We start from the raw sequence: 19,805 nt of genomic DNA, 5'->3' as shown, positions 1-19,805 counted from the left end.
GCTGGTTGAAATGTAAACGAGTCTTCCAGAAAGCAATCTGACAACACGTAATAAAACCATGTAAACATATACCCTATGATCAGTCAATACCCCTTTTGAGTATATTTCTCCAGCATACACCGACATGTTTGAAGATACTTACCACAGTAATGTTGGTGGGAGAAGGCAGTTGGAAGCTAGGTAAAGGTCCAAAACCTAGGGAAATAGATAAGTGGCAGATGAATTTTAGATAATAATGAATAGTACCAATGTGGCTACATTTTGAAATCGTAAGTTTGAGAGAATAAAATTAGAAGTAGAATGAGAAGTATTACACAGTACCATTTATATGAATTAAGAGCGCGCACATACACACACACACACACACACACACAATTGCTCAATAACACTGTATTGTGTGAGGATCATTACGTAGCCAAAGATACATGTTACAACATGAAAGAGGGTGCCCATGGGGAGCGAGGAATAGTAGTGAGGATCTGGAGTAAAGAGGAAAAAAAACGTGGGAAAGTTGTACAGACCAATGCTGGTGGATGCCATGGAAGGACAGCCTTTTTACTTCTCTCTTCCAAAGTCAATTCATATTTCCAATCATTATAACACACAAATCTAGAAATTCAACAAAACCCACATTTTAATGTTAGAGTGGCTCTGGAACAGTTTTCCACCGTTCACAACAAATTGCTATATAAAAGCAACATATATTTATTATCTCACAGTCTGCATGGGTCAGGAGTCTGGCCATGAGTTTAGCCGAATCTCTGCTTAAGGTGTCACCAGGCTAAAATCAAGTATTAGCCATGAACATTATTTTTGTCTAAGCCTCATGACTCTCTTTCAAGCTCACTGAATGTTGTCAGAATTCAGTTTTCGGTGACATATGACTGAAGTCCCCAGCTCCTGGAGACCATCTGCCATTTCCTGTCATGTGATTCCTCTGCACATCACAGAAGTTTGCTCCTTTGAGGCCAATAGGAGCTTCTCTGGCTGCTACTTTGAGTCTCTTTTAGTTTATTATTATTTTTGAGACGGAGTGGCCCTATCACCCTGCCTGGAGCGCAGAGGTGCGATCTTGGCTCACTGCAGCCTCTGCCTCCCGGATTCAAGCAAGTCTCATGCCTCAGCCTACTGAGTAGCTGGGATTACAGGTGTGCAGTACCACGCCCAGCTAGTTTTTCTATTTTTATTAGAGACAGGGTTTTGCCATGTTGGCCAGGCTAGTCTCAAACTCCTGACCTCAGGTGATCCACCTGCCTCGGCCTCCCAAAGTACTGGAATTACAGGCGTGAGCCACCATGCCTGACTGAGTCTGTTTTAAAGGGCTCAACTGATTAGGTCAGGCTCATCCAGCATAACCTCTCTTTTGACTATCTCAGAGTCAACTGATCAGGGACCTTAATTCACCTACAAAATCTTTCTACCTTTGCCACATAATATAGCCTAATCACAGGAGTGATAGGTGATCTCTTTGAGATAGCAGGGCAAATATTCAGCTGTATATTTGGCAAATATTGATGGCATGCCTACTATGTGCCCCATACCAGCAAAACAATTGGGTATAAGGCAGACAAAATACAGTCCTCTCATTTTAGTGGTGAGAAAAGATGTGCACTCATTTAATTAAAACAAAAAATAAAATAAGTGGTTAGAGTTTGAATTTTGGGCACCATATTGCTTGAGTTCTGGCTCTATTTCGTAGTAGCTGTATAACTTTGGATACATATTTGCTATAGGAGGAAGGATATATATACACACATATATATACACACACATATATACACACACATATATACATATATACACATATATATACATATATACACACACACATATATATATATGTACTTGTTATGGGAGGCAGGAAAAAGGAATGAGAGGGGTAGGGAGGGAGAGAAAAAGGGAAGGAAATGGAAAAACTTACAGAGTTTTTGTTTCGATTAATGAGTTAGATATAAAAAGCTTAGAACAGCATCTGACACAGTGAGAAATCAATAAATCTCAGCTCAGATAACAGAGGCAACTGTAAGGTCTTATGGGAGCATAAAAGAACAGACAATGGTAGCATTTTATAGATGAAAAAAAATGAGACTCAGCGAACAATAGGCTTCTCTGCATTCACACAATTAGTGAGTAACAGAACCAGGAACAGAAATGAATTAACTCTGATCTGCAGTAGTTGAAAGCACCCTACTTAGCAAATAAGGGCCCAGGTAAGATCAGGCTGAAGACTAGCCAAGGACTTTGAGGAGGATGGAAGCTATTTCATGTGGATGAATGACCTCTACACTATTCCTTCACTATGTAACTTTGATTCTCTAAGTGTTGGCATGATGATTATAATAAAAATAAGGCTCATAGTTATAAAAATCTGTAAGGCCAACAATAATATTAAAAAATATGACCTCAATTAATCCTTTAAAAAAACTATAAATGACTTTTATATGAGCCTTCTCAAATCCTTTTACAGGGAAATCAGTAGATAACAATTTTATCAGTTCAACAAATATTTGTAAGTGCTCTCTGTTTTCCACACTATATACATTTTGCTAAACTGTATAAAAAACTTCCTAAATCACCACGTGCAGTGGCTCAAGCCTGTAATCCCAGCACTTCGGGAGGCCAAGGCAGGAGTATTGTTTGAGGCCAGAAGTTCACGACCAACCTGGTCAACATAGCGAGACACCCTCTCTACAATTTTTGTTTTTTTAATTAGCTGGGTATGGTATGTGTGCATGTAGTCCCAGCTCCTCAGGAGGCTGAGGCAAGAGAATCACCTGAGCCCAGTGGTTTGAGGCTGTAGTGAGCTATGATTATGCCACTGCACTGCAGTGTGGGCAACAGAGCAAGACCCTTGTGTCTAAAATAACTAAACTAAAACAAAAACTTGCTAAATAAAGCTGAAAAAAAAAGCCAGAATATTTTATAATGAGCCACTACTATATACCAGATAGTGTGGGTATAAAATGAATAAGACAAATTTATAGCAGGGAAAAAATTCCAACTGTTCCTCAAACTGGGGCATCTGCTGTGGAATAACAAGATTCTAGAGGCATTTCTGGCTGCGTTGAGCAGCAGGACAGCCTGCAACTGATTAACTCTCCTCACCTGTGCCTGTCATGGCCCACACTGAAATGAAAAGTTATTACTCGGTATTTTCTGGGATTAGTTTGAGAATCTGTTTATCCTGAACAGTAGATAGAAAGGAATTGCTACGAGATAGTGAAGTTTGATCAGCTTAATAAAATCAGCAGGGCAATTCAATTCCACCCACCAGGCAAACTTTCAAATTCACATTCAAATTAATAATAGTGTTGTTCAGTTAAAAGATGCTTTGATCCAAAGAATTCCCAGGGATTTGCAAATTTAGGTGGTTGATGTTCAAGAATGGGGTTTACAGACAGTTGTTTGAAGTAGGAGAACAGCCTGGTAGTGCCTTCTATCAAAAGCAGAGTTATACTCCAAAATGTTTCATTATGTCAGGGTGAAAACAGCATTTGAGAATACAAAATCAGGACCTTGTGACCAAGTTCATATACTTAAAATAAAACAATTAAATAATTAAAGAGAGATCAGTGAAGGTTAATACATCTTAAAGTTTACAATTAAATTGGTATAGAATGCTAATTTCTATACTATTTTGCTCACCATAAACTTTCACCCCAAATGAAATATAACTAAAGTTGTATTTTTAAACACACATATATATTTTTTCTTTATCTGATGTTCCATTCAAATATCTAGCTAAATATTCTAGATATTTATTCATCACAACAACTGAGACTGTTTTGAGAATGAAAGGGGGTACTTTTAATAATTACACTAAGGGAACAGGTGTCAACTGGAGACGTCCTCGGCAGATCAGGACATATGGCCACCCTATGATTAGGGCTTTTTCGAGTTACAACAGTTGTTGACTCCTGCATTCTGGGCCATACTTCTCATCTCTCTGAATCCCACCTCCCTTCATCTTGTATTTTCTCTTTCTGTGCTTTCTATGTGAGATCTCTTTACCCTCCCCCATTTATTCAATAACAAGTTAATGAGCATGTTCCACCTGTCAGATATTATTCTAGTAGCTAGAGACACAAATTTGGCCCTGGGTCTCTAGATGCTTATATTCTAGCCCGAGTTGGGAGCACACTTTAACTAGTTTTATAATTAGGTATTTTATAAAAATTTTGAAGTATGCTATAAAGGTGAATCACACAGCGCCTGGGAGCATATAATCTGTCCCGCCTGGAAAGTCAGAGAAATCTTTCTTTACAGATGTCATCTTAATAAAATTCTAGGGACTGTGTTTATTACTCCTCATCTCTACCAACTGTTAAAACTATGTTTTTTCCTGCTGTCATCCTCTTCTGCCTCCCTTCTTTTTTATTATTTTTATTAACATTTCTGGTCTTCAGTTTCTTTTTTTCTACTAATATTGTATCAGGGTGACACCAAGATGTGCTACACTGAACCCAACTTCTGCATGTTTAAGACAAGGTATGCAAAATTAAATGAATCTATACTCCAGTTTTGTGAATAATTCAGATACACAATATAATGCAATAAAAGATGGCTGTGCTACCTGATCAGGTGCCTGATTGGGTACCAGTGGACAGTTTGTCAAGCAGGAGTCCAAAAATCTCGCTTTAGTCAATACATGATTAACTTGCTTCCCTTCAGTACTTGCCTGTTCTTTATTTCTTGCCTCTTCTTAACTCTTCCCTTAAATGTCAGCATTCCCTAAGGTTCTGTCCTTTGCCTTCTTCTAATTTTTTTTTCTTTGGGAAACTCTTCTACTTCCATGGCTTAAGCCACCACTTTCAGGCAGATGGCTCTGAAAATTTTTTCTTCTGCTCTCTAGGGAGTTCTCAACAAAGAACAATCCTGCATTTGCAGCTGTGTGCAGGACAGTGTCACAGTCCAAGCCACTGGCACTGCCCAGCTCATGCCACCATAATCTTTCATCTTGATTATTGCAAAAACCTTCTGACTGGTTTCCCTGTCTCCAGCCTTCCTCCCACCCAAATCAATTTTGCCTCCACACCATAGCAAACATGATCTTTCTAAACTGCTTGTTATCATGCTAACCCTCTTCTTAAAACTCTTCCCTAGCTCACTCTTGTTCCTTAATTAAAACCCAAGCTCTTAACAGAAACTGACACTCTCTGCATATCCTGGCCTGTTTTTCCCTCTAGACTTGCCAACAACCGCTTCCCATCTTACATATATAGCGCACTTCCTGCTCTATAACCCATGTTGTCTCCTGACTCTAAGCTACCACACATGTTCTTCTGAACATGCTCTTTTCCTGTCCTGACTTTCACTCATCCCTCAGGCCCCAGCTCCTTAGGAGCTTTCCTAGATTTCCAAGTCTGAGTCAGGTGCTCTTACTGAGAGGTGACAACACGCTGGCGGCCCTCACTCTCTCTCAGTGCCTCCTCAGCCTCAGTGCCCACTCTGGCCATCATTGAGGAGCCTTTCAGCTGGCTGCTGCACTGTGGGAGCCCCTCTCTGGGCTGGCCCAGGCCTGAGACGGCTCCCTCTGCTTGCAGGTAGCCATGGAGAGAGAGGCGCGGGTGGGAACGGGGCTATGCGCTGCACTGGCAGGCCAGAGTGAGTTCTGGGTGGACGTGGTTTCAGCGTGCCCCGCACTCGGAGCAGCCGGCCGCCGCCGCTGGCCCCAGGCAGTGAGGGGCTTAGCACCCAGGCCAGCAGCTGCGGAGGGTGCCCTGGGTCCCCTGGCAGTGCCGGCTCCCAGCAGGGCAGAGCTCACGACCTGCAGGCCGCCATGCCCGAGTCTCCCCACTCCGTGGGCTCCTGCCCAGTCAGAGCCTGCTGAAGGAGACCCGCCCCTGCTCCAGGGTGCCAGGTCCCATGAACCGCCCAAGGGCTGAGGAGTGTGGGCGCACAGCACGGGACTGGCAGACAGGTCTGCCTGCAACACTGGTGCAGGACCCACTAGGTGAAGCCAGCTGGGCTCCTGGGTCTAGTGGGGACTTGGAGAACCTTTATGTCTAGCGAAGGGATTGTAAATACACCAATCAGCACTCTGTGTCTAGCTCAAGGTTTGTAAACACCTATCAGTGTTCTGTGTCTAGTTAATCTGGGAAAGACTTGGAGAACTTTTATGTTAGCTAGAGGATTGTAAATGCACCAATCAGCACTCTGTCTAGCTCAAGGTTTGTAAAGGCACCAATCAGTGCTCTGTGTCTAGTTAATCTGGTAAGGACTTGGAGGAATTTTATATCTAGCTAGAGGATTGTAAATGCACCAATCAGCACTCTGTGTCTAGCTCAGGGATTGTAAATGCACCAATCAGCACCCTGTCAAAACAGACCCATCAGCTCTCTGTAAAATGGACCAATCAGCTCTCTGTAAAGTGGACCAATCATCAGGATGCAGGTGGGGCCAGAGAAGGGAATAAAAGCAGGCTGGGGTGTCTTTCCACACTGTGGAAGCTTTTTACTTTTGCTCCTTACAGTAAATCTTGCCGCTGCTCACTCTTTGGGTCCACACCATCTTTATGAGTGTACCACCCACCGCGAAGGTCTGCAGCTTTACTCCTGAAGCCAGTGAGACCATGAACCTACCAGGAAGAATGAACAACTCCAGACGTGCAGTCTTTATTAGCTGTAACACTCACCGCGAAGGTCTGAAGCTTCACTCCTGAAGTCAGCAAGACCACAAACCCTCCAGAAGGAAGAAACTATGGACACATCTGAACATCTGAAGGAACAAATTCTGGACACACCATCCTTAAGAACTGTAACATTCACCGTGAGGGTCCACGGCTTCATTCTTGAAGTCAGTGAGACCAAGAACCCACCAATTCCAGACACATTACTATGTGCTCTCTCACAGCACCCTCTACCCTTGTTATCACAGCCCCGTTTTACTCTCACCTTTAGCTTACTCACATTCTCCACTTGGCTGTGAAATATAGCATGGAATGTAAATACTACTATAGAATGAGAAGATTGAACATGAATAGGCACTCAGTAGCTGTTAGTGTCTTGTAAGGGTCTTAACAAGTGGTTAAACTTTAGTATGAGGTATGAGAAATCCACAGAAGGAATAGCATTAGCAAAGATGTGTCTAGAGATTGGAAAATGCAAGGCAAATGTAGTAATTAAATCATGCAGATTGAAATATACACTCAGATAGGAAAATAATGGGAGCCAAGGCTTGAACAGCTAAGCCTTGAATGCCAGATTGAGACATTTGGTATTTTTTCCCAACATTTGCTGGACAGTAGATTTACCTGGGAAACTCTTATCAAAACACCAATACCTGGGCTCCACCTTCAGAGATACTGAATTATCCAAGAAAAAGACTCAGACAAAAGCATTTAAAAAAAGCTTTCTAGGCTGGAATTAAGAATCATGACTCTAGGAGGCAATGGAAATTTTGGAAGTTTCTGAGTATAATCTAGTATATATTAAATTTGTAATAAAAATGTGTCAAATGAATGTTGATGTTGCATATACCAGATATCTTTGTTACTGGTTTTCAGAAATTTTTCATGTTTTACAAAAATATATTTGTTCATTAAAAAAACACCACAATGACTTTATTCCCCTTTGTTACAGGTAATGTGTAAGAGCCCACAAAAGTCACTTAATTTTCTCATGCTTTAAATTTTATTTTTCCTTTCCTTGTGTGTAAACACAAGTGTTTTAAGCATATTTTGAACTGTTTTTTTCCAGAATGTGCATCTTTATTTTTCCTGAATATTTCTAAATACCTTAGGTAAAATTTACTGCTTCTACGGATGGCCTAAAAGTTCTGGCAATGAAAGAAGTAAAGTGTGAATGTATTCTTAATACAAGCTATTCAGATGTCTTCATCAATTATTATGTGAAGTCTTTCCAGTTCTATCCTAAACTGTAGAAACTCTTCCAGTTAAACAACAGGGCATGATAAGAGTTTCATAACATGCTGCCTGTAAGAAGTAATTTCATTGTACCAAACTCATTTTCACTTTTAATAATCTTGATTTGATCCTTTATCACTAATAGAGGCTTTAAAGATCAATTTATATATTTACTAGACACTATGAGGTTCATGATGCTCTTACTTTTTACAAATAATAAATATGTATATACTTTTTTACAAATAATAAGTGCATACATAAACATTTTTCCTGCTATTATCTGTACATACACATTTTAAAAAATAATAAATTACTTTTTACACATTTATTGTTTGAAAAAAATGTGGTAATGTCAGAATTCCTCACTGTTAACAATTATCTCTAAGAAGGTCTAAAGTTTTTATTCTAGGACTTGAAGGGGAAGTTAGCCGTATTTATATACTACTTTTCTCAAACTTAGCTCTCAACTCAATATACTGTATTTGACAGGCAGACACAGGTATTATATCATGATAAAACAATAGTGGTGCAATTGCTTCTTAGATTGAAAGAGATGCAGTCATTGCACTATTGCAAGAGTAAAGGAAAAAAATGAATTGTTATTATCCAATGAATTAATAGAGTTCTAATCCCACTTGAAGAAGAATTTTGTTTTTCTCAGGAATTCCAGTATTTATGCTTCTGTGAAGCGTTTTCTAATATTGACTCTTTAGTTAGGGGCCAGGAAATATTTTTTTCTAAGTGAGAAAGAAATTGGTTATAAGCAAATTAATTTGGGGAAATGGTAAGATTTAAAACTCCCATGTTTTCATCAGATACCACATTTTTCTGGAGTTCTAGTTATCCTTTGTTCTTATATTTCCAAAACATCTAGTAAATTTAAAAAATGCAATGGGAGACTTTAAGCCCACAGCCCAGCCCTTGATAAATAATCAAACAACAATCGAGTATTTATGCTTCCCCTGCAACAGAAAGGTTAAAGTTCATTGAAAAATCCTCTTAATTTAAGAACTGTAGTTGTTCCATACAATCATAAATAAAAGAAGTAATTATAAACTTTGGGGGGAAAAGGACTAAAAATATTTTTGAGAAAAATATGGCTTTCTAATCTAATTGAAAGTAAGGGAAATTTTTTGTGCCTTGTAGTGTATGATTATATATAGTTGTGTGTAACTGGTGAATGATGTCTAAAGAGGTTGCTCAAGGTTACAGGAAAAACCCTAAGGAATTCTTGCAGCAACATCCTGAAATAAGAGCTCCTGCATAATAGATTCACTGTGGTTTCCTTAGTGAAGCGAGCCTTCTATGAACACACAATCTTTAACTATACAGGATCAGGAGGAGAATTGAGTCATGCATTGGAATGCTTTTAGCTTTGGTTTACCCCTCTGTTTAAATAAAAGAGTTATGAGATTTGCTTAATTTGATCATTTTCCTCTTTCCTTTGGTAATCTCCCTCCTGTATTATAAGACATATAATGCTTCCTTCACACTTCAAATGAAAGTTGAAATGAATTTTTCATGCGTACTATGTTGTAGATGCAAGGTCAAAAATTTACTTCAGGGATCTGAATGTGTAGCATATACAACTGAGTGTTGAAAGAAGACAAAATCTTTTTCATCACAAAGAATATGTGCTCATTAAGAATCAGAATGTTCAATTGTGTGAAGATGGGAGATGGGGAGATTGGTATTATGGCCTTGGATCCAGAAATCAGGTATTTACCCAAAATTTTCTCTGTAGTTTTCACCTATCATCGATTCATTTAACCTGTTTACCATAATTTTTTAAGTTTAATTAAGAGTCAGTCGTCTTTTCATGTTGCTGGATAACAGCCTTGACATTTTAAAGGGAGACATTTTTCTCATACTAGGTTCTAGTTATTGTGTATGACAGTGGAACTCCTAGTGGGATTTTCTTGAGTTCATAAGCACCTATTAAAGATGCTTATAATAAAAGAATAAAAGATAAAGAATCAAAGAAATGTTTGAAGAGGTATTCTGGGGCTTGATCTATTGGTTATTAAAAATGTAATACAGGGCTACATTAACAAGGCAGAGTGGTTTTGATTCAAGAACCAAAAGGCAGATTCAAGAAATAGGAAAAAAAAACTAGAAACAAATCCTAATTATGATAAGTATTTTCTATATGACAACAGTACCACTGCAAATAACAATAAGCAAACAAACAAAACTCCAATAAACCAAATGAAATCATTAAATAAAAATACAATTGAAAAATCAAAAAAGTTACAAAGATATATAATGAATGCTGCTGTAACAGTGGATTAAATCAACTATGTTCAAATATTATAACCACATTTCAGAAAATTAAAAATGTCACAAAATAAAATGATAATTTATATAAATAATAATGTAATTCCAGATTTCAGAAAAAGAAGAAGTAATCACTAAAGAAGAAAAAAGTCAATATAAAAAGCCCAAACTGTGATACATTAAATCCTTTCATAAGCAAAATTAAGGGGTCAGCAATAAACTCGAAAAGTATTTTCAGAAAAATGACAAAGGGTTATGTCATTAAATAGAGCTCATGCCAACCAGTAAGTTTACCAAGAGGAAAAAGGTCCAAGTGCCTGTAAATAAGAGCTCACAGATGAGGAAAATATATGTCACTAATAAATATAATAAAACATGTTACCAACTTAAAATGAGATATCACTTTGTCTCCTGGATTGGGGGGACAAGGGGAGGTACAACGACATTTCACACATCCTCCATCCCACCTGCCAGCCCAACCCTATACTAGAGGGGTTTGCTCACCCAATCTCCCTTCTGAGACCATAGTCTGAGAATAAAAAAAGATAAAAAAATCAAAGAAATGCTTGAAGAGGTATTCTGGGGGGCTTGCTTTACTGGTTATTAAAAATGTAATACAGAGCTACAATAATCAGCTACTCTTCAAGTATAGGGAAGAGACAGAGAACAAGTATCATGTTATAAGAGCAGGTTAATTGCTGTGTTAATGTTTTGCTGTGAGCCTAGGTCTGGAGGAACTGTTTTTCTTGATTCCCTCCTATTTTGCAGGATTGCAACGCTACTGGAGATCCCTCTTTGACCCCAGGGCTAGGATGGAGAGAAATAAAACTGAGATAGTTGGAAAGGGAGGATGACTCTCTTATGTCTGTCTGAAATAGCCTCATTTCAGTTGAGTCATTTAGAAGGAAATAGTTGGTCATTTAGAAGGAAAGTAAAGAGGTGTTTTGTATCATGCTATGAGATACATGTGTATGTCAGGTTGTCTAATCTGAAGATATTCTTTTGAGCAGTGGACTAGTAGGACATAAGGGATGGTTAAGGGGTTTGTTATATTAGCAGAACTTGTCCAAAATAGTAATGCAGGATGTAAATGAGAGAATATTGAGATAGTTGCTCTAATACTGACACTGATGACAGTTTTAACTGATACAAGCTTTCTATAAACCATTTAAAGTACCAAGAGTCTTACATTTTAAAAAATATCTTCTTTGACCCCGTAACTACATTTCTTAGCATTACTCATTGACCAAACTTTTGAAAAACACCACTTTGTGACAGGCAAAGAGGATGATAGATACAGCAATTAACAAGGCAGGCCAGGTACTTGTTCTTATAGTACTTTAATTCTAGTGGGGCCGGGAGAGAACAGACAATAGCCATGTACATAAACAAATAAGTAAGATATTATAGAAAGTGATACATAGAGTGAAGAAAATAAATTGGAGTAATATGTTAAAGAGTGACCAGGGAATGTCAGGGAAACTCTCTTTGAAGGGTGATGTATTAGTGAGGGTTCTCCAGAAAAACAACCAGTAGGATATGTATACATCTCTCTAGATGGATAGACAGATGGATACATAGATGGATAGATAGTTACACACTTAAGTACATACATATATGTATGTGTAGAGAGAGAGAAACAGAGACAGAAAAAGGTTTATTTTAAGAAATAACTCTGGTGGCAGGCGCCTGTAGTCCCAGCTACTCGGAAGGCTGAAGCAGGAGAATAGTATGAACCCAGGAGATAGTGCTTGCAGTGAGCCGAGATCCTGCCACTGCACTCCAGCCTGGGCCACAGAGAGAGACTCTGTCTCGGGAAAAAAAAAAAAAAAAAAGGAAAAAAAGAAATTGACTCACATGATTGTGGGAGCAGGAAAGTCTGAAATCTGCAGGGCAGACCAGACCAGGAGGCTGGAAACCCAAGGAAGGAGTGACGTTGCACTACTGCATCTGAAATCAGTCTGCAGGCAGAATTTCTTCTTCTTCTTCTTCTGTTTTTTTTTTTTTTTTTTTTTTTTTTTTTTTTTTTTTTTTTGAGACGGAGTCTCGCTCTGTCGCCCAGGCTGGAGTGCAGTAGCGGGATCTCCACTCACTGTAAGCTCCACCTCCCGGGTTCATGCCATTCTCCTGCCTCAGCCTCCCATGTAGCTGGGACTACAGGCGCCCGCCACCACACCCGCCAAATTTTGTATTTTTAGTAGAGACAGGGTTTCACCGTGTTAGCCAGGATAGTCTCGATCTCCTGACCTCGTGATCCACCCGTCTCGACCTCCCAAAGTGCTGGGATTACAGGTGTGAAGAATTTCTTCTTCTTCAGGGACCTCAGTCTTCTCTCTTAAGGTCTTCAACTGTTGGATGAGGCTCACTCACATTATGGAGGATGAGATGCTTTACTCAATGTCTACTGACTAATCACATCTAAAATTTATCTTCACAGTCATGAAGACCAAGCAAGTTGGTCTTGCTCTTATTTGACCAAGCAAGTGAGCACTGTAGCCTACCCAAGTTGACTCATCAAATTAATTACCACAGGTGATATTTCAGCTGATAATCGAATAACAATATGTTACCAGCCACGTCTGGTCCTGGTGGAAGAGATGCAAAGGTTCTAAAGCAGAAGAGTGTGCACTGGGAGCAAAAAGACCCACTGTGCTGGGTCCCAGTGATGTGCTGTGACCTGTTCATACTGCCTCTAAAGACCCTCCAAAAAATCAATGAATCCAGGAGTTGGTTTTTTGAAAAGATCAACAAAATTGATAGACTGCTAGCAAGAATAATAAAGAAGAAAAGAGAGAAGAAACAAATAGACGCAATAAAAAATGATAAAGGGGATATCACCACCGACCCCACAGAAATACAAACTACCATCAGAGAATACTATAAATACCTCTACGCAAATAAACTAGAAAACCTAGAAGGAATTGATAATTTCCTGGACACTTACACTCTCCCAAGACTAAACCAGGAAGAAGTTGAATCCCTGAATAGACCAATAGCAGGCCCTAAAATTGAGGCAATAATTAATAGCCTACCAACCAAAAAAATGCAGGACCAGACGGATTCATAGCCGAATTCTACCAGAGGTATAAGGAGGAGTTGGTACCATTCCTTCTGAAACTATTCCAATCAATAGAAAAAGAGGGAATCCTCCCTAACTCATTTTACGAGGCCAACATCATCCTGATACCAAAGCCTGACAGAGATACAAAAAAAAAAAAAAGAGAATTTTAGACCAATATCCTTGCTGAACATCGATGCAAAAATCCTCATACTGCCTCTAAGAGCTGATTACAAACATCTCTTTTCAATTCCATGGTCAGTGACATCACACTGGTAGCTTGAAATCAGTAAGTATTTATACCAGAGGAGTATGTACACCAGAGTAATCAGCAAATGCTACAAACCAGGACTTTTATTACTCCCACTTTTTAAACATTTACCTGCAAAGTACTGATGGGAAGAGCTCAAGGGGGGGGCATGGGCCTTAGATGGCATGTCTATCAGCTTAGCTCTCAGTCTCAGTGTGATGACTGACATTTTCCAGTCACATTACATACAAGTCAAAATAATTCATATTGTAGTGTACTCTTGAACAGGTTTCATAGGGTGGCAGGATTGCAAGTAGAAAGGCTAATGAGATTACTGAAGCAGTCTAGAGATGAGATGATGGAGACTACACGAGAGTATGGCAGGCACCAGGAGAGATTAAAAGCTTTGAAGGGCACATTTTGAATGGGGTACTTATAGCTCTTGGATGGGGGAAGCTGCAAGGAGAGAAATTAAGAATGACCCATGGATTATTGACCTAAGCAACTGGGCCTACCCATGTTGGGGTTCTTTTATGACATGGGAACACTTGGGAGGGAGAGTTTCAACAGGGAAATGTGGCAGGGGGAGTCAGTTGTTGCTTTGACCTGATTGACTTTGAGATGCCTGCTAGATTTTGAAATGCCTGAAGCCGTTAAGGAAGAAGTTTTATATGTGAGCTTATATTTGGAACTCAGTGGAAAGGTCAGGACTGGAGATGTAAATTTGGGAATCATCTCTATACAAAGACTAACTTTCCTAAGGAAATAATCAGAAATTCAGACAGACTAATAGGTTAAAATAAAAGGACACAGAAATGTATATGCTATATGGCTGAATAAGGAAGATATATTGAAACAATTAGTCAATAAGCCGTAATTCCACTTGCTGTAGCTAGTGTAATTATGAGTAATTTAAATTTTTTGTCCTTTAGATATTCACCACAACAAATAAGTTATTCTTAAAATTAGAAGAAAACAATCTTATTTTTAAAGAAATATTAAAACATTAAATTTGTTAATGATAACATTGAAATAGCGAAGTAGCTAAAAATTTTATTTGGCCACTGGTTAAACTGTTTCTTTGACTTAAAGAGCTTACAGTTATGTAAGCACACTATTTTTTACTTGCCTTTCCCATTATTAAAATAATACATGTATGTTACAGATAAATTTGAAAAGATAAAAGAATAAAGAGAAATAATTTTTACGTATTATTGAATATTTAGTTTTCTTGATCCAATTTTATCTACTTTTTTGTGATATGCTCCTATCGTTCTATATCTTATTTACATATTATATCTATCTTTTTATATCTTATAGAAGCTATGTTATTAATCCCTTAAAAGTGCATTTTTATAAGAGGTTAAGAAAGGTTCACGACTTCACATGGTTTTACATCTTGTGATAGTGTTCTGTAATGTTTAGCCTCTATGATACTGCTGCAGTCTAGTGTTTCACTGGAATTTTTCATTTTCACTTCAGTGCCATAAAACTGCAACCTCAAATTTATTGCAATATTTACATATATGACAGCTGTTAAAACTACAGTAGTTGAAACACACTTAGGGAATAGTTACTGAGGCAAATGTGTGTATGCACGCACACACACACACACTTTCATGTAAGTTATTTATTTTAACGTTGAACTTTTATTCCCTCTTGGTGAATAAAAAAAGGACATAAGTGTTGATATTTATGTTATAACATTACCTACTTCCCTTACTTCATTCATAAATTTCTTTATTCATATCAATACTTACTGAAAAGTTTATAAAGAACCTACTATGTGCCAAGCATTGAGCAAAACACAGCATAGTTGGGGAGACGGACACATGAATGGAAAAACAGTATTGCCATATGGTGAGAACTGTTGAAAGGATATAATCAACATACTTTGGAATTACACAGGGGAATGGGAGAAGGTGACCCTTGAGCTGGGTGTTAGGGGATGAATGAGCATTTACCAGGCAGAAGAAATAGCATTTGCACCTGCATGGAGCCATGAAAGGAGAAAGAATGATTGAGGCAGGAAATAAAGTTCAAAAATGAGGTTTGGACTAGCTTGTGATGGGTCTTGTGTGCCAAGCTAAGGAATTTGGATTACATATTGCAGGTCATGGAAGTCAACAGAGGTTGCTTTGCATTGGAGACTGTCAGAATCAGTTTGGGCTGGAAAGAACATTCTGCAGCAATGTGAGGAAAGATTAGATTGGAAAGAAAACTGGTAATAGGAGCACTAGGGATAGGTGAGTTCAGTGCAAAAGATAAGGAAGGCTGAAAGCTTTGGCAGTCTCTGAGGATGGGAAGAAAGAAGACAATTTGGCAAAAATGACAGTATTTAATGAAATGATTAAAGCAAGAACAGGATGAAGAAGAAAGAAGATAGGGAATATATTTTTTAAAAGAAGGTTGGGTGTGAAAATTAGAGAGTCCGGAAAGTAATTTGAAGAAGGGTTAGAATCAAACAATTTTTTAAAGGGTAAGTAAAATTTGAGGTTGGTCTAAATTGAGACCAATGTGTTTGAAATAATGTTTTAATATTTCCTGGGTTGAGATAGGAGATAAAAAAAAGGGGCCGATAAGAGGTCTACTTTCATCTAGACTACATAGGTGCTCAGAAAGAAAGAGAAATGAGAATTTGCTTAGTTTTTTATTTTTAATTTTTTGGGCACATAGGAGGTGTATATATTTATGGGATACATGAAATGTTTTGACACAGGCATGCAATGTGAAATAAGGAAATCTTGGAGATGCGGTATTCATCTCCTCAAGCATTGATCCTTTGAGTTACAAACATTCCAAGTACACTTTTTAAGTTATTTTAAAATGTACAAAACGTTATTATTGACTATAATCACCCTGTTGTGCTACCAACTAGTAGGTTTTATTCACGCTTTCTAAGTGTTTTTGGTACCCATTAACCATTCCCACCTCTCTCCTAGTCCTCCACTGCGTAAATGGGAATTAAAAGATGATCAGAAGACAGTTGGGAGCAGAGTGAGAATAAGAACCTTCAACTGCTGTCTCACCTTTCAGATCACGAAGAAGTTTTTCACAATGAGCAGAACACTCAACCTGAAAGCAGAATGGATTGAGTCACTGCAGCGTGGCAGTGGAATGGTGCTTGATGTTGGCGAAGGAAACATGTACTTCTAGACTTGACACTTTTCCCTTAGTTTACAGTTTCCAAATAGAAACATCACTTTAAAATAACATGGAGAATATACATGGATGTACTGAACGAAGGATAAAGTCTGTGTTGCAGTCCTGGCCCCATCGACTTCTACAAATATGGCTTTGGACAAATCACCTAACTTTTACTTTTGAGAATTTAAACTCATCATGTATAAAATGGCATTGCTAATATGTTTGCTGCCTACCCCATTGGGTTTTGTGAGGAATAAATGATAATGCTAAGAAAAATGCATTGAGAATTATAAATCACTATTCAAATGCAAGTTATTTATGTGATTATTGTCATTATTATTAATACTTTCACTCAGCTAAAACCTTAGAACCAAAAAAATCTGAGAACTTGCTTACTATTAATAACTGTCTTATTTGATTTAGGGACTCAAGAAAGTATCAGCTCACATGACTGAGTCTCATCAATTCCAAGTTGTGCATTGAGAATCACAATAAAGATCGGGAATATGAGACTTTAGGCATAATTCTTTTTCATCACCATCTGGCTATTTCTACTTCTCCAGTCCTAACTTCTAACCTGATCTTAGTCAGCAGGGCTAAATTGCAAAGTAGAAAATTTCAAGGAAGCCTTCTTCGGGTTCCATACTCTGCTTTTATGCCTTCTACACAAAGAAAGGGAAACATAAAAAAAAAAGAGTGGACCTCCCATTCATACACAACTTCCTCCCAACAATTTCCTTAGTAGAGCCTGGGAGGTCCTACTTCAACCAACCCTGCTCCCTCCGCTGGCTCTGTGCTGCCTGATGACCTCCATACCATGCTCCCTTGTATCTCAATACTGCTCACAGGTCACCTCATCAGAGACACCTTCCCTGATTACAGCATATGAAATTACAAAACAAGCCTGATCTCATTCCATTGTCCTTGCTCTGCTTCACAAACCTCAATCACTGGCAGATGTAGAATATACTTATCTGTTTCTTATCTGTCCCTGCTCCCATCCGTGTAAGCACTGCAAGAATCAGACTTGGTTTACCATTGTAACCCCTGAGTCTGCCACATGGAAAGTATTCAATAAATCATTGTTGAACAAAGGAATGAATGCATCTGTGAATGGATATATTAATTTAAAATGTCCTGGTTCTTAGAAGGATTTTCAAAATTTGAAAATATGAAGTGGAGTGAGGACTATTGCTCAAGGTTAAAAGAAAGGAAAAAGAATGCATCATTCAGGCAATTGATGGACTTTGAAGGAAGAAAGCAGGAGGAGCAGGGCAGGGCAAGTTTGGACAGCACAGCAGGTAAAATCACAGATTCTAATAGGGTGACCAACCCATTGTGGAGGATCTAGACATTTTCCAGCTATAGTACTAAAAATCCCTTATCCTATGCAACTCCTCAGTGCCAGGCAAACCAGAACTGTTGGTCGCCCTAAAACTTACAGTTAAATATTCCCTAAGGATTAGAATTCCTTATGCACATTTATTAGCAGTGAGACCTTGGGCAAGACAAACTGTCTCTGATTATAGTTTATTATTTGTAATCGGGGCTAGAAATACCTGGTTCAAAGGTTTGTAGATATTTCTTTTAAAAGACTCTATATAAAACACTTAACACATTGCCTGGTATGAAATGTTCGCTGGATAAACAGCGAGGTAGTATTATTAAAGTGCTTGGTTGATAATTGGCACTCAATAAATGTCGGCTTAAAGAGTAAGGTACATGCTAATTCCTGAGTGTTTTGTGTGACATGGATAATGCCTTTTAATAATAGAATTGCACTATTTCAAAAGGTATAATAAAGAGTCTTCATGATGAAATTTTAATACTGCATTTGCTTTTCTGCTCTCAAAGTATTTATCATAATATCTTCATCTGGAAGAAAAGCATTTTTGTTTTTATAATGTTCATTATTATTTTTTTAAAAAAAACTATGTAGTGCAGTAAAAAGTAAAAAGTAAGACTTTTATGAACATTTATAAAGTTTTATACATTCTAAAACATAACATAAATATATTTTACTTGCCAGTATCAATAATTTATTCAAAGTCTTTTAAATAAGGCTAGTATAGGCTGGAAATATCATATTTTAGGAAAGCATAATTCTTCTCATCAACAAAAACAAACGTTCCAACTAGTTTTATGAAATAAAAGCCTTTAAAATAGTCACTTGCGGTGGATTTGAAAAAACGTTCTCTTGTCTGTTTCTGTTAATGCCCTCATGAGTTTTACTAGTTGCAACTGAAATCACAAAAACCAGGGCTTGATGCTTAACTGGCAAGAAGCCAGGATAATGAAATTAATAACATATGCTGAAGAACCCATTTGTAACAATTTTTTCATTAAAAAAATGAGGCAGCTCAAAGCTACTGACAGGGCTTTCTCCCCCTTCCCCCAACCCTTTATTTTCTTTTGCCTGTAATATGTCTGTATGTTAAAGCTGATAGTTCTTAGTTACTCTCAACAATTCACATGACTCCAAGATTTAAGCTATCCTGTGGCTGATAGGAAGAAAGCTTATTTTGTTGTTGTTTTTGTAAGCCTTTTTTTTAGGTTGCAATATGATTCTCTGTCTTGTCAACCAGCAACACTCTGCAGTTCAGAGCCGAGCCCTGTGGTAGGGACACTTTTGAACACAAGGTCTCGGTTGCTTTGGCTGATCTCACCTGTCAGCAACCTGACATGGAACTCTTCTGCATGTAAGTCTTGAATCACAAAGGCCATGCGCAAAGGTATGTGTATCTGCTTTAGGAAAGAACCCTCTGAAGCCCTCTCTTAGAACTTCTTCACCTTCACTTTATGTACATCTCTAGGAAGACTGGTAACTTCATTTGCAAATGTAATAAATTATGGACAACAAATTAGAAGGAAAGAAGCAAGCAACTGAAAGCAGCATAAAGAACAACCGAGAGTTAAGCAGGAGTTGGAGAAATGCTGAAATCAGGCATAGGAAAAAATACAGCGCTCTCTGTCATCACTGGGTGAAGAACCTTTATAGACTCTACAGTTTTAGGGGGCATCACAGGATTTCAGCAAGTGTGAGGCTCTAAATCACTGGTGTGTCGTGATAGGTGTTCATATAGATAAGCATGAGTCATAAGGAAAGGTCAGGTGCCATATTCACTGTTGAAGAACATGGACAAGATTGTCATGCATTTCTTCATAGTTGTTTAAATAAAGGATAGATAGATAGATAGATGGATAGATAA

Source organism: Papio anubis, chromosome 6 (genome assembly GCF_008728515.1).
Source record: "Papio anubis isolate 15944 chromosome 6, Panubis1.0, whole genome shotgun sequence".
Taxonomy (NCBI): Eukaryota; Metazoa; Chordata; class Mammalia; order Primates; family Cercopithecidae; genus Papio; species Papio anubis.
Note: the sequence above shows the minus strand (reverse complement) of the source record.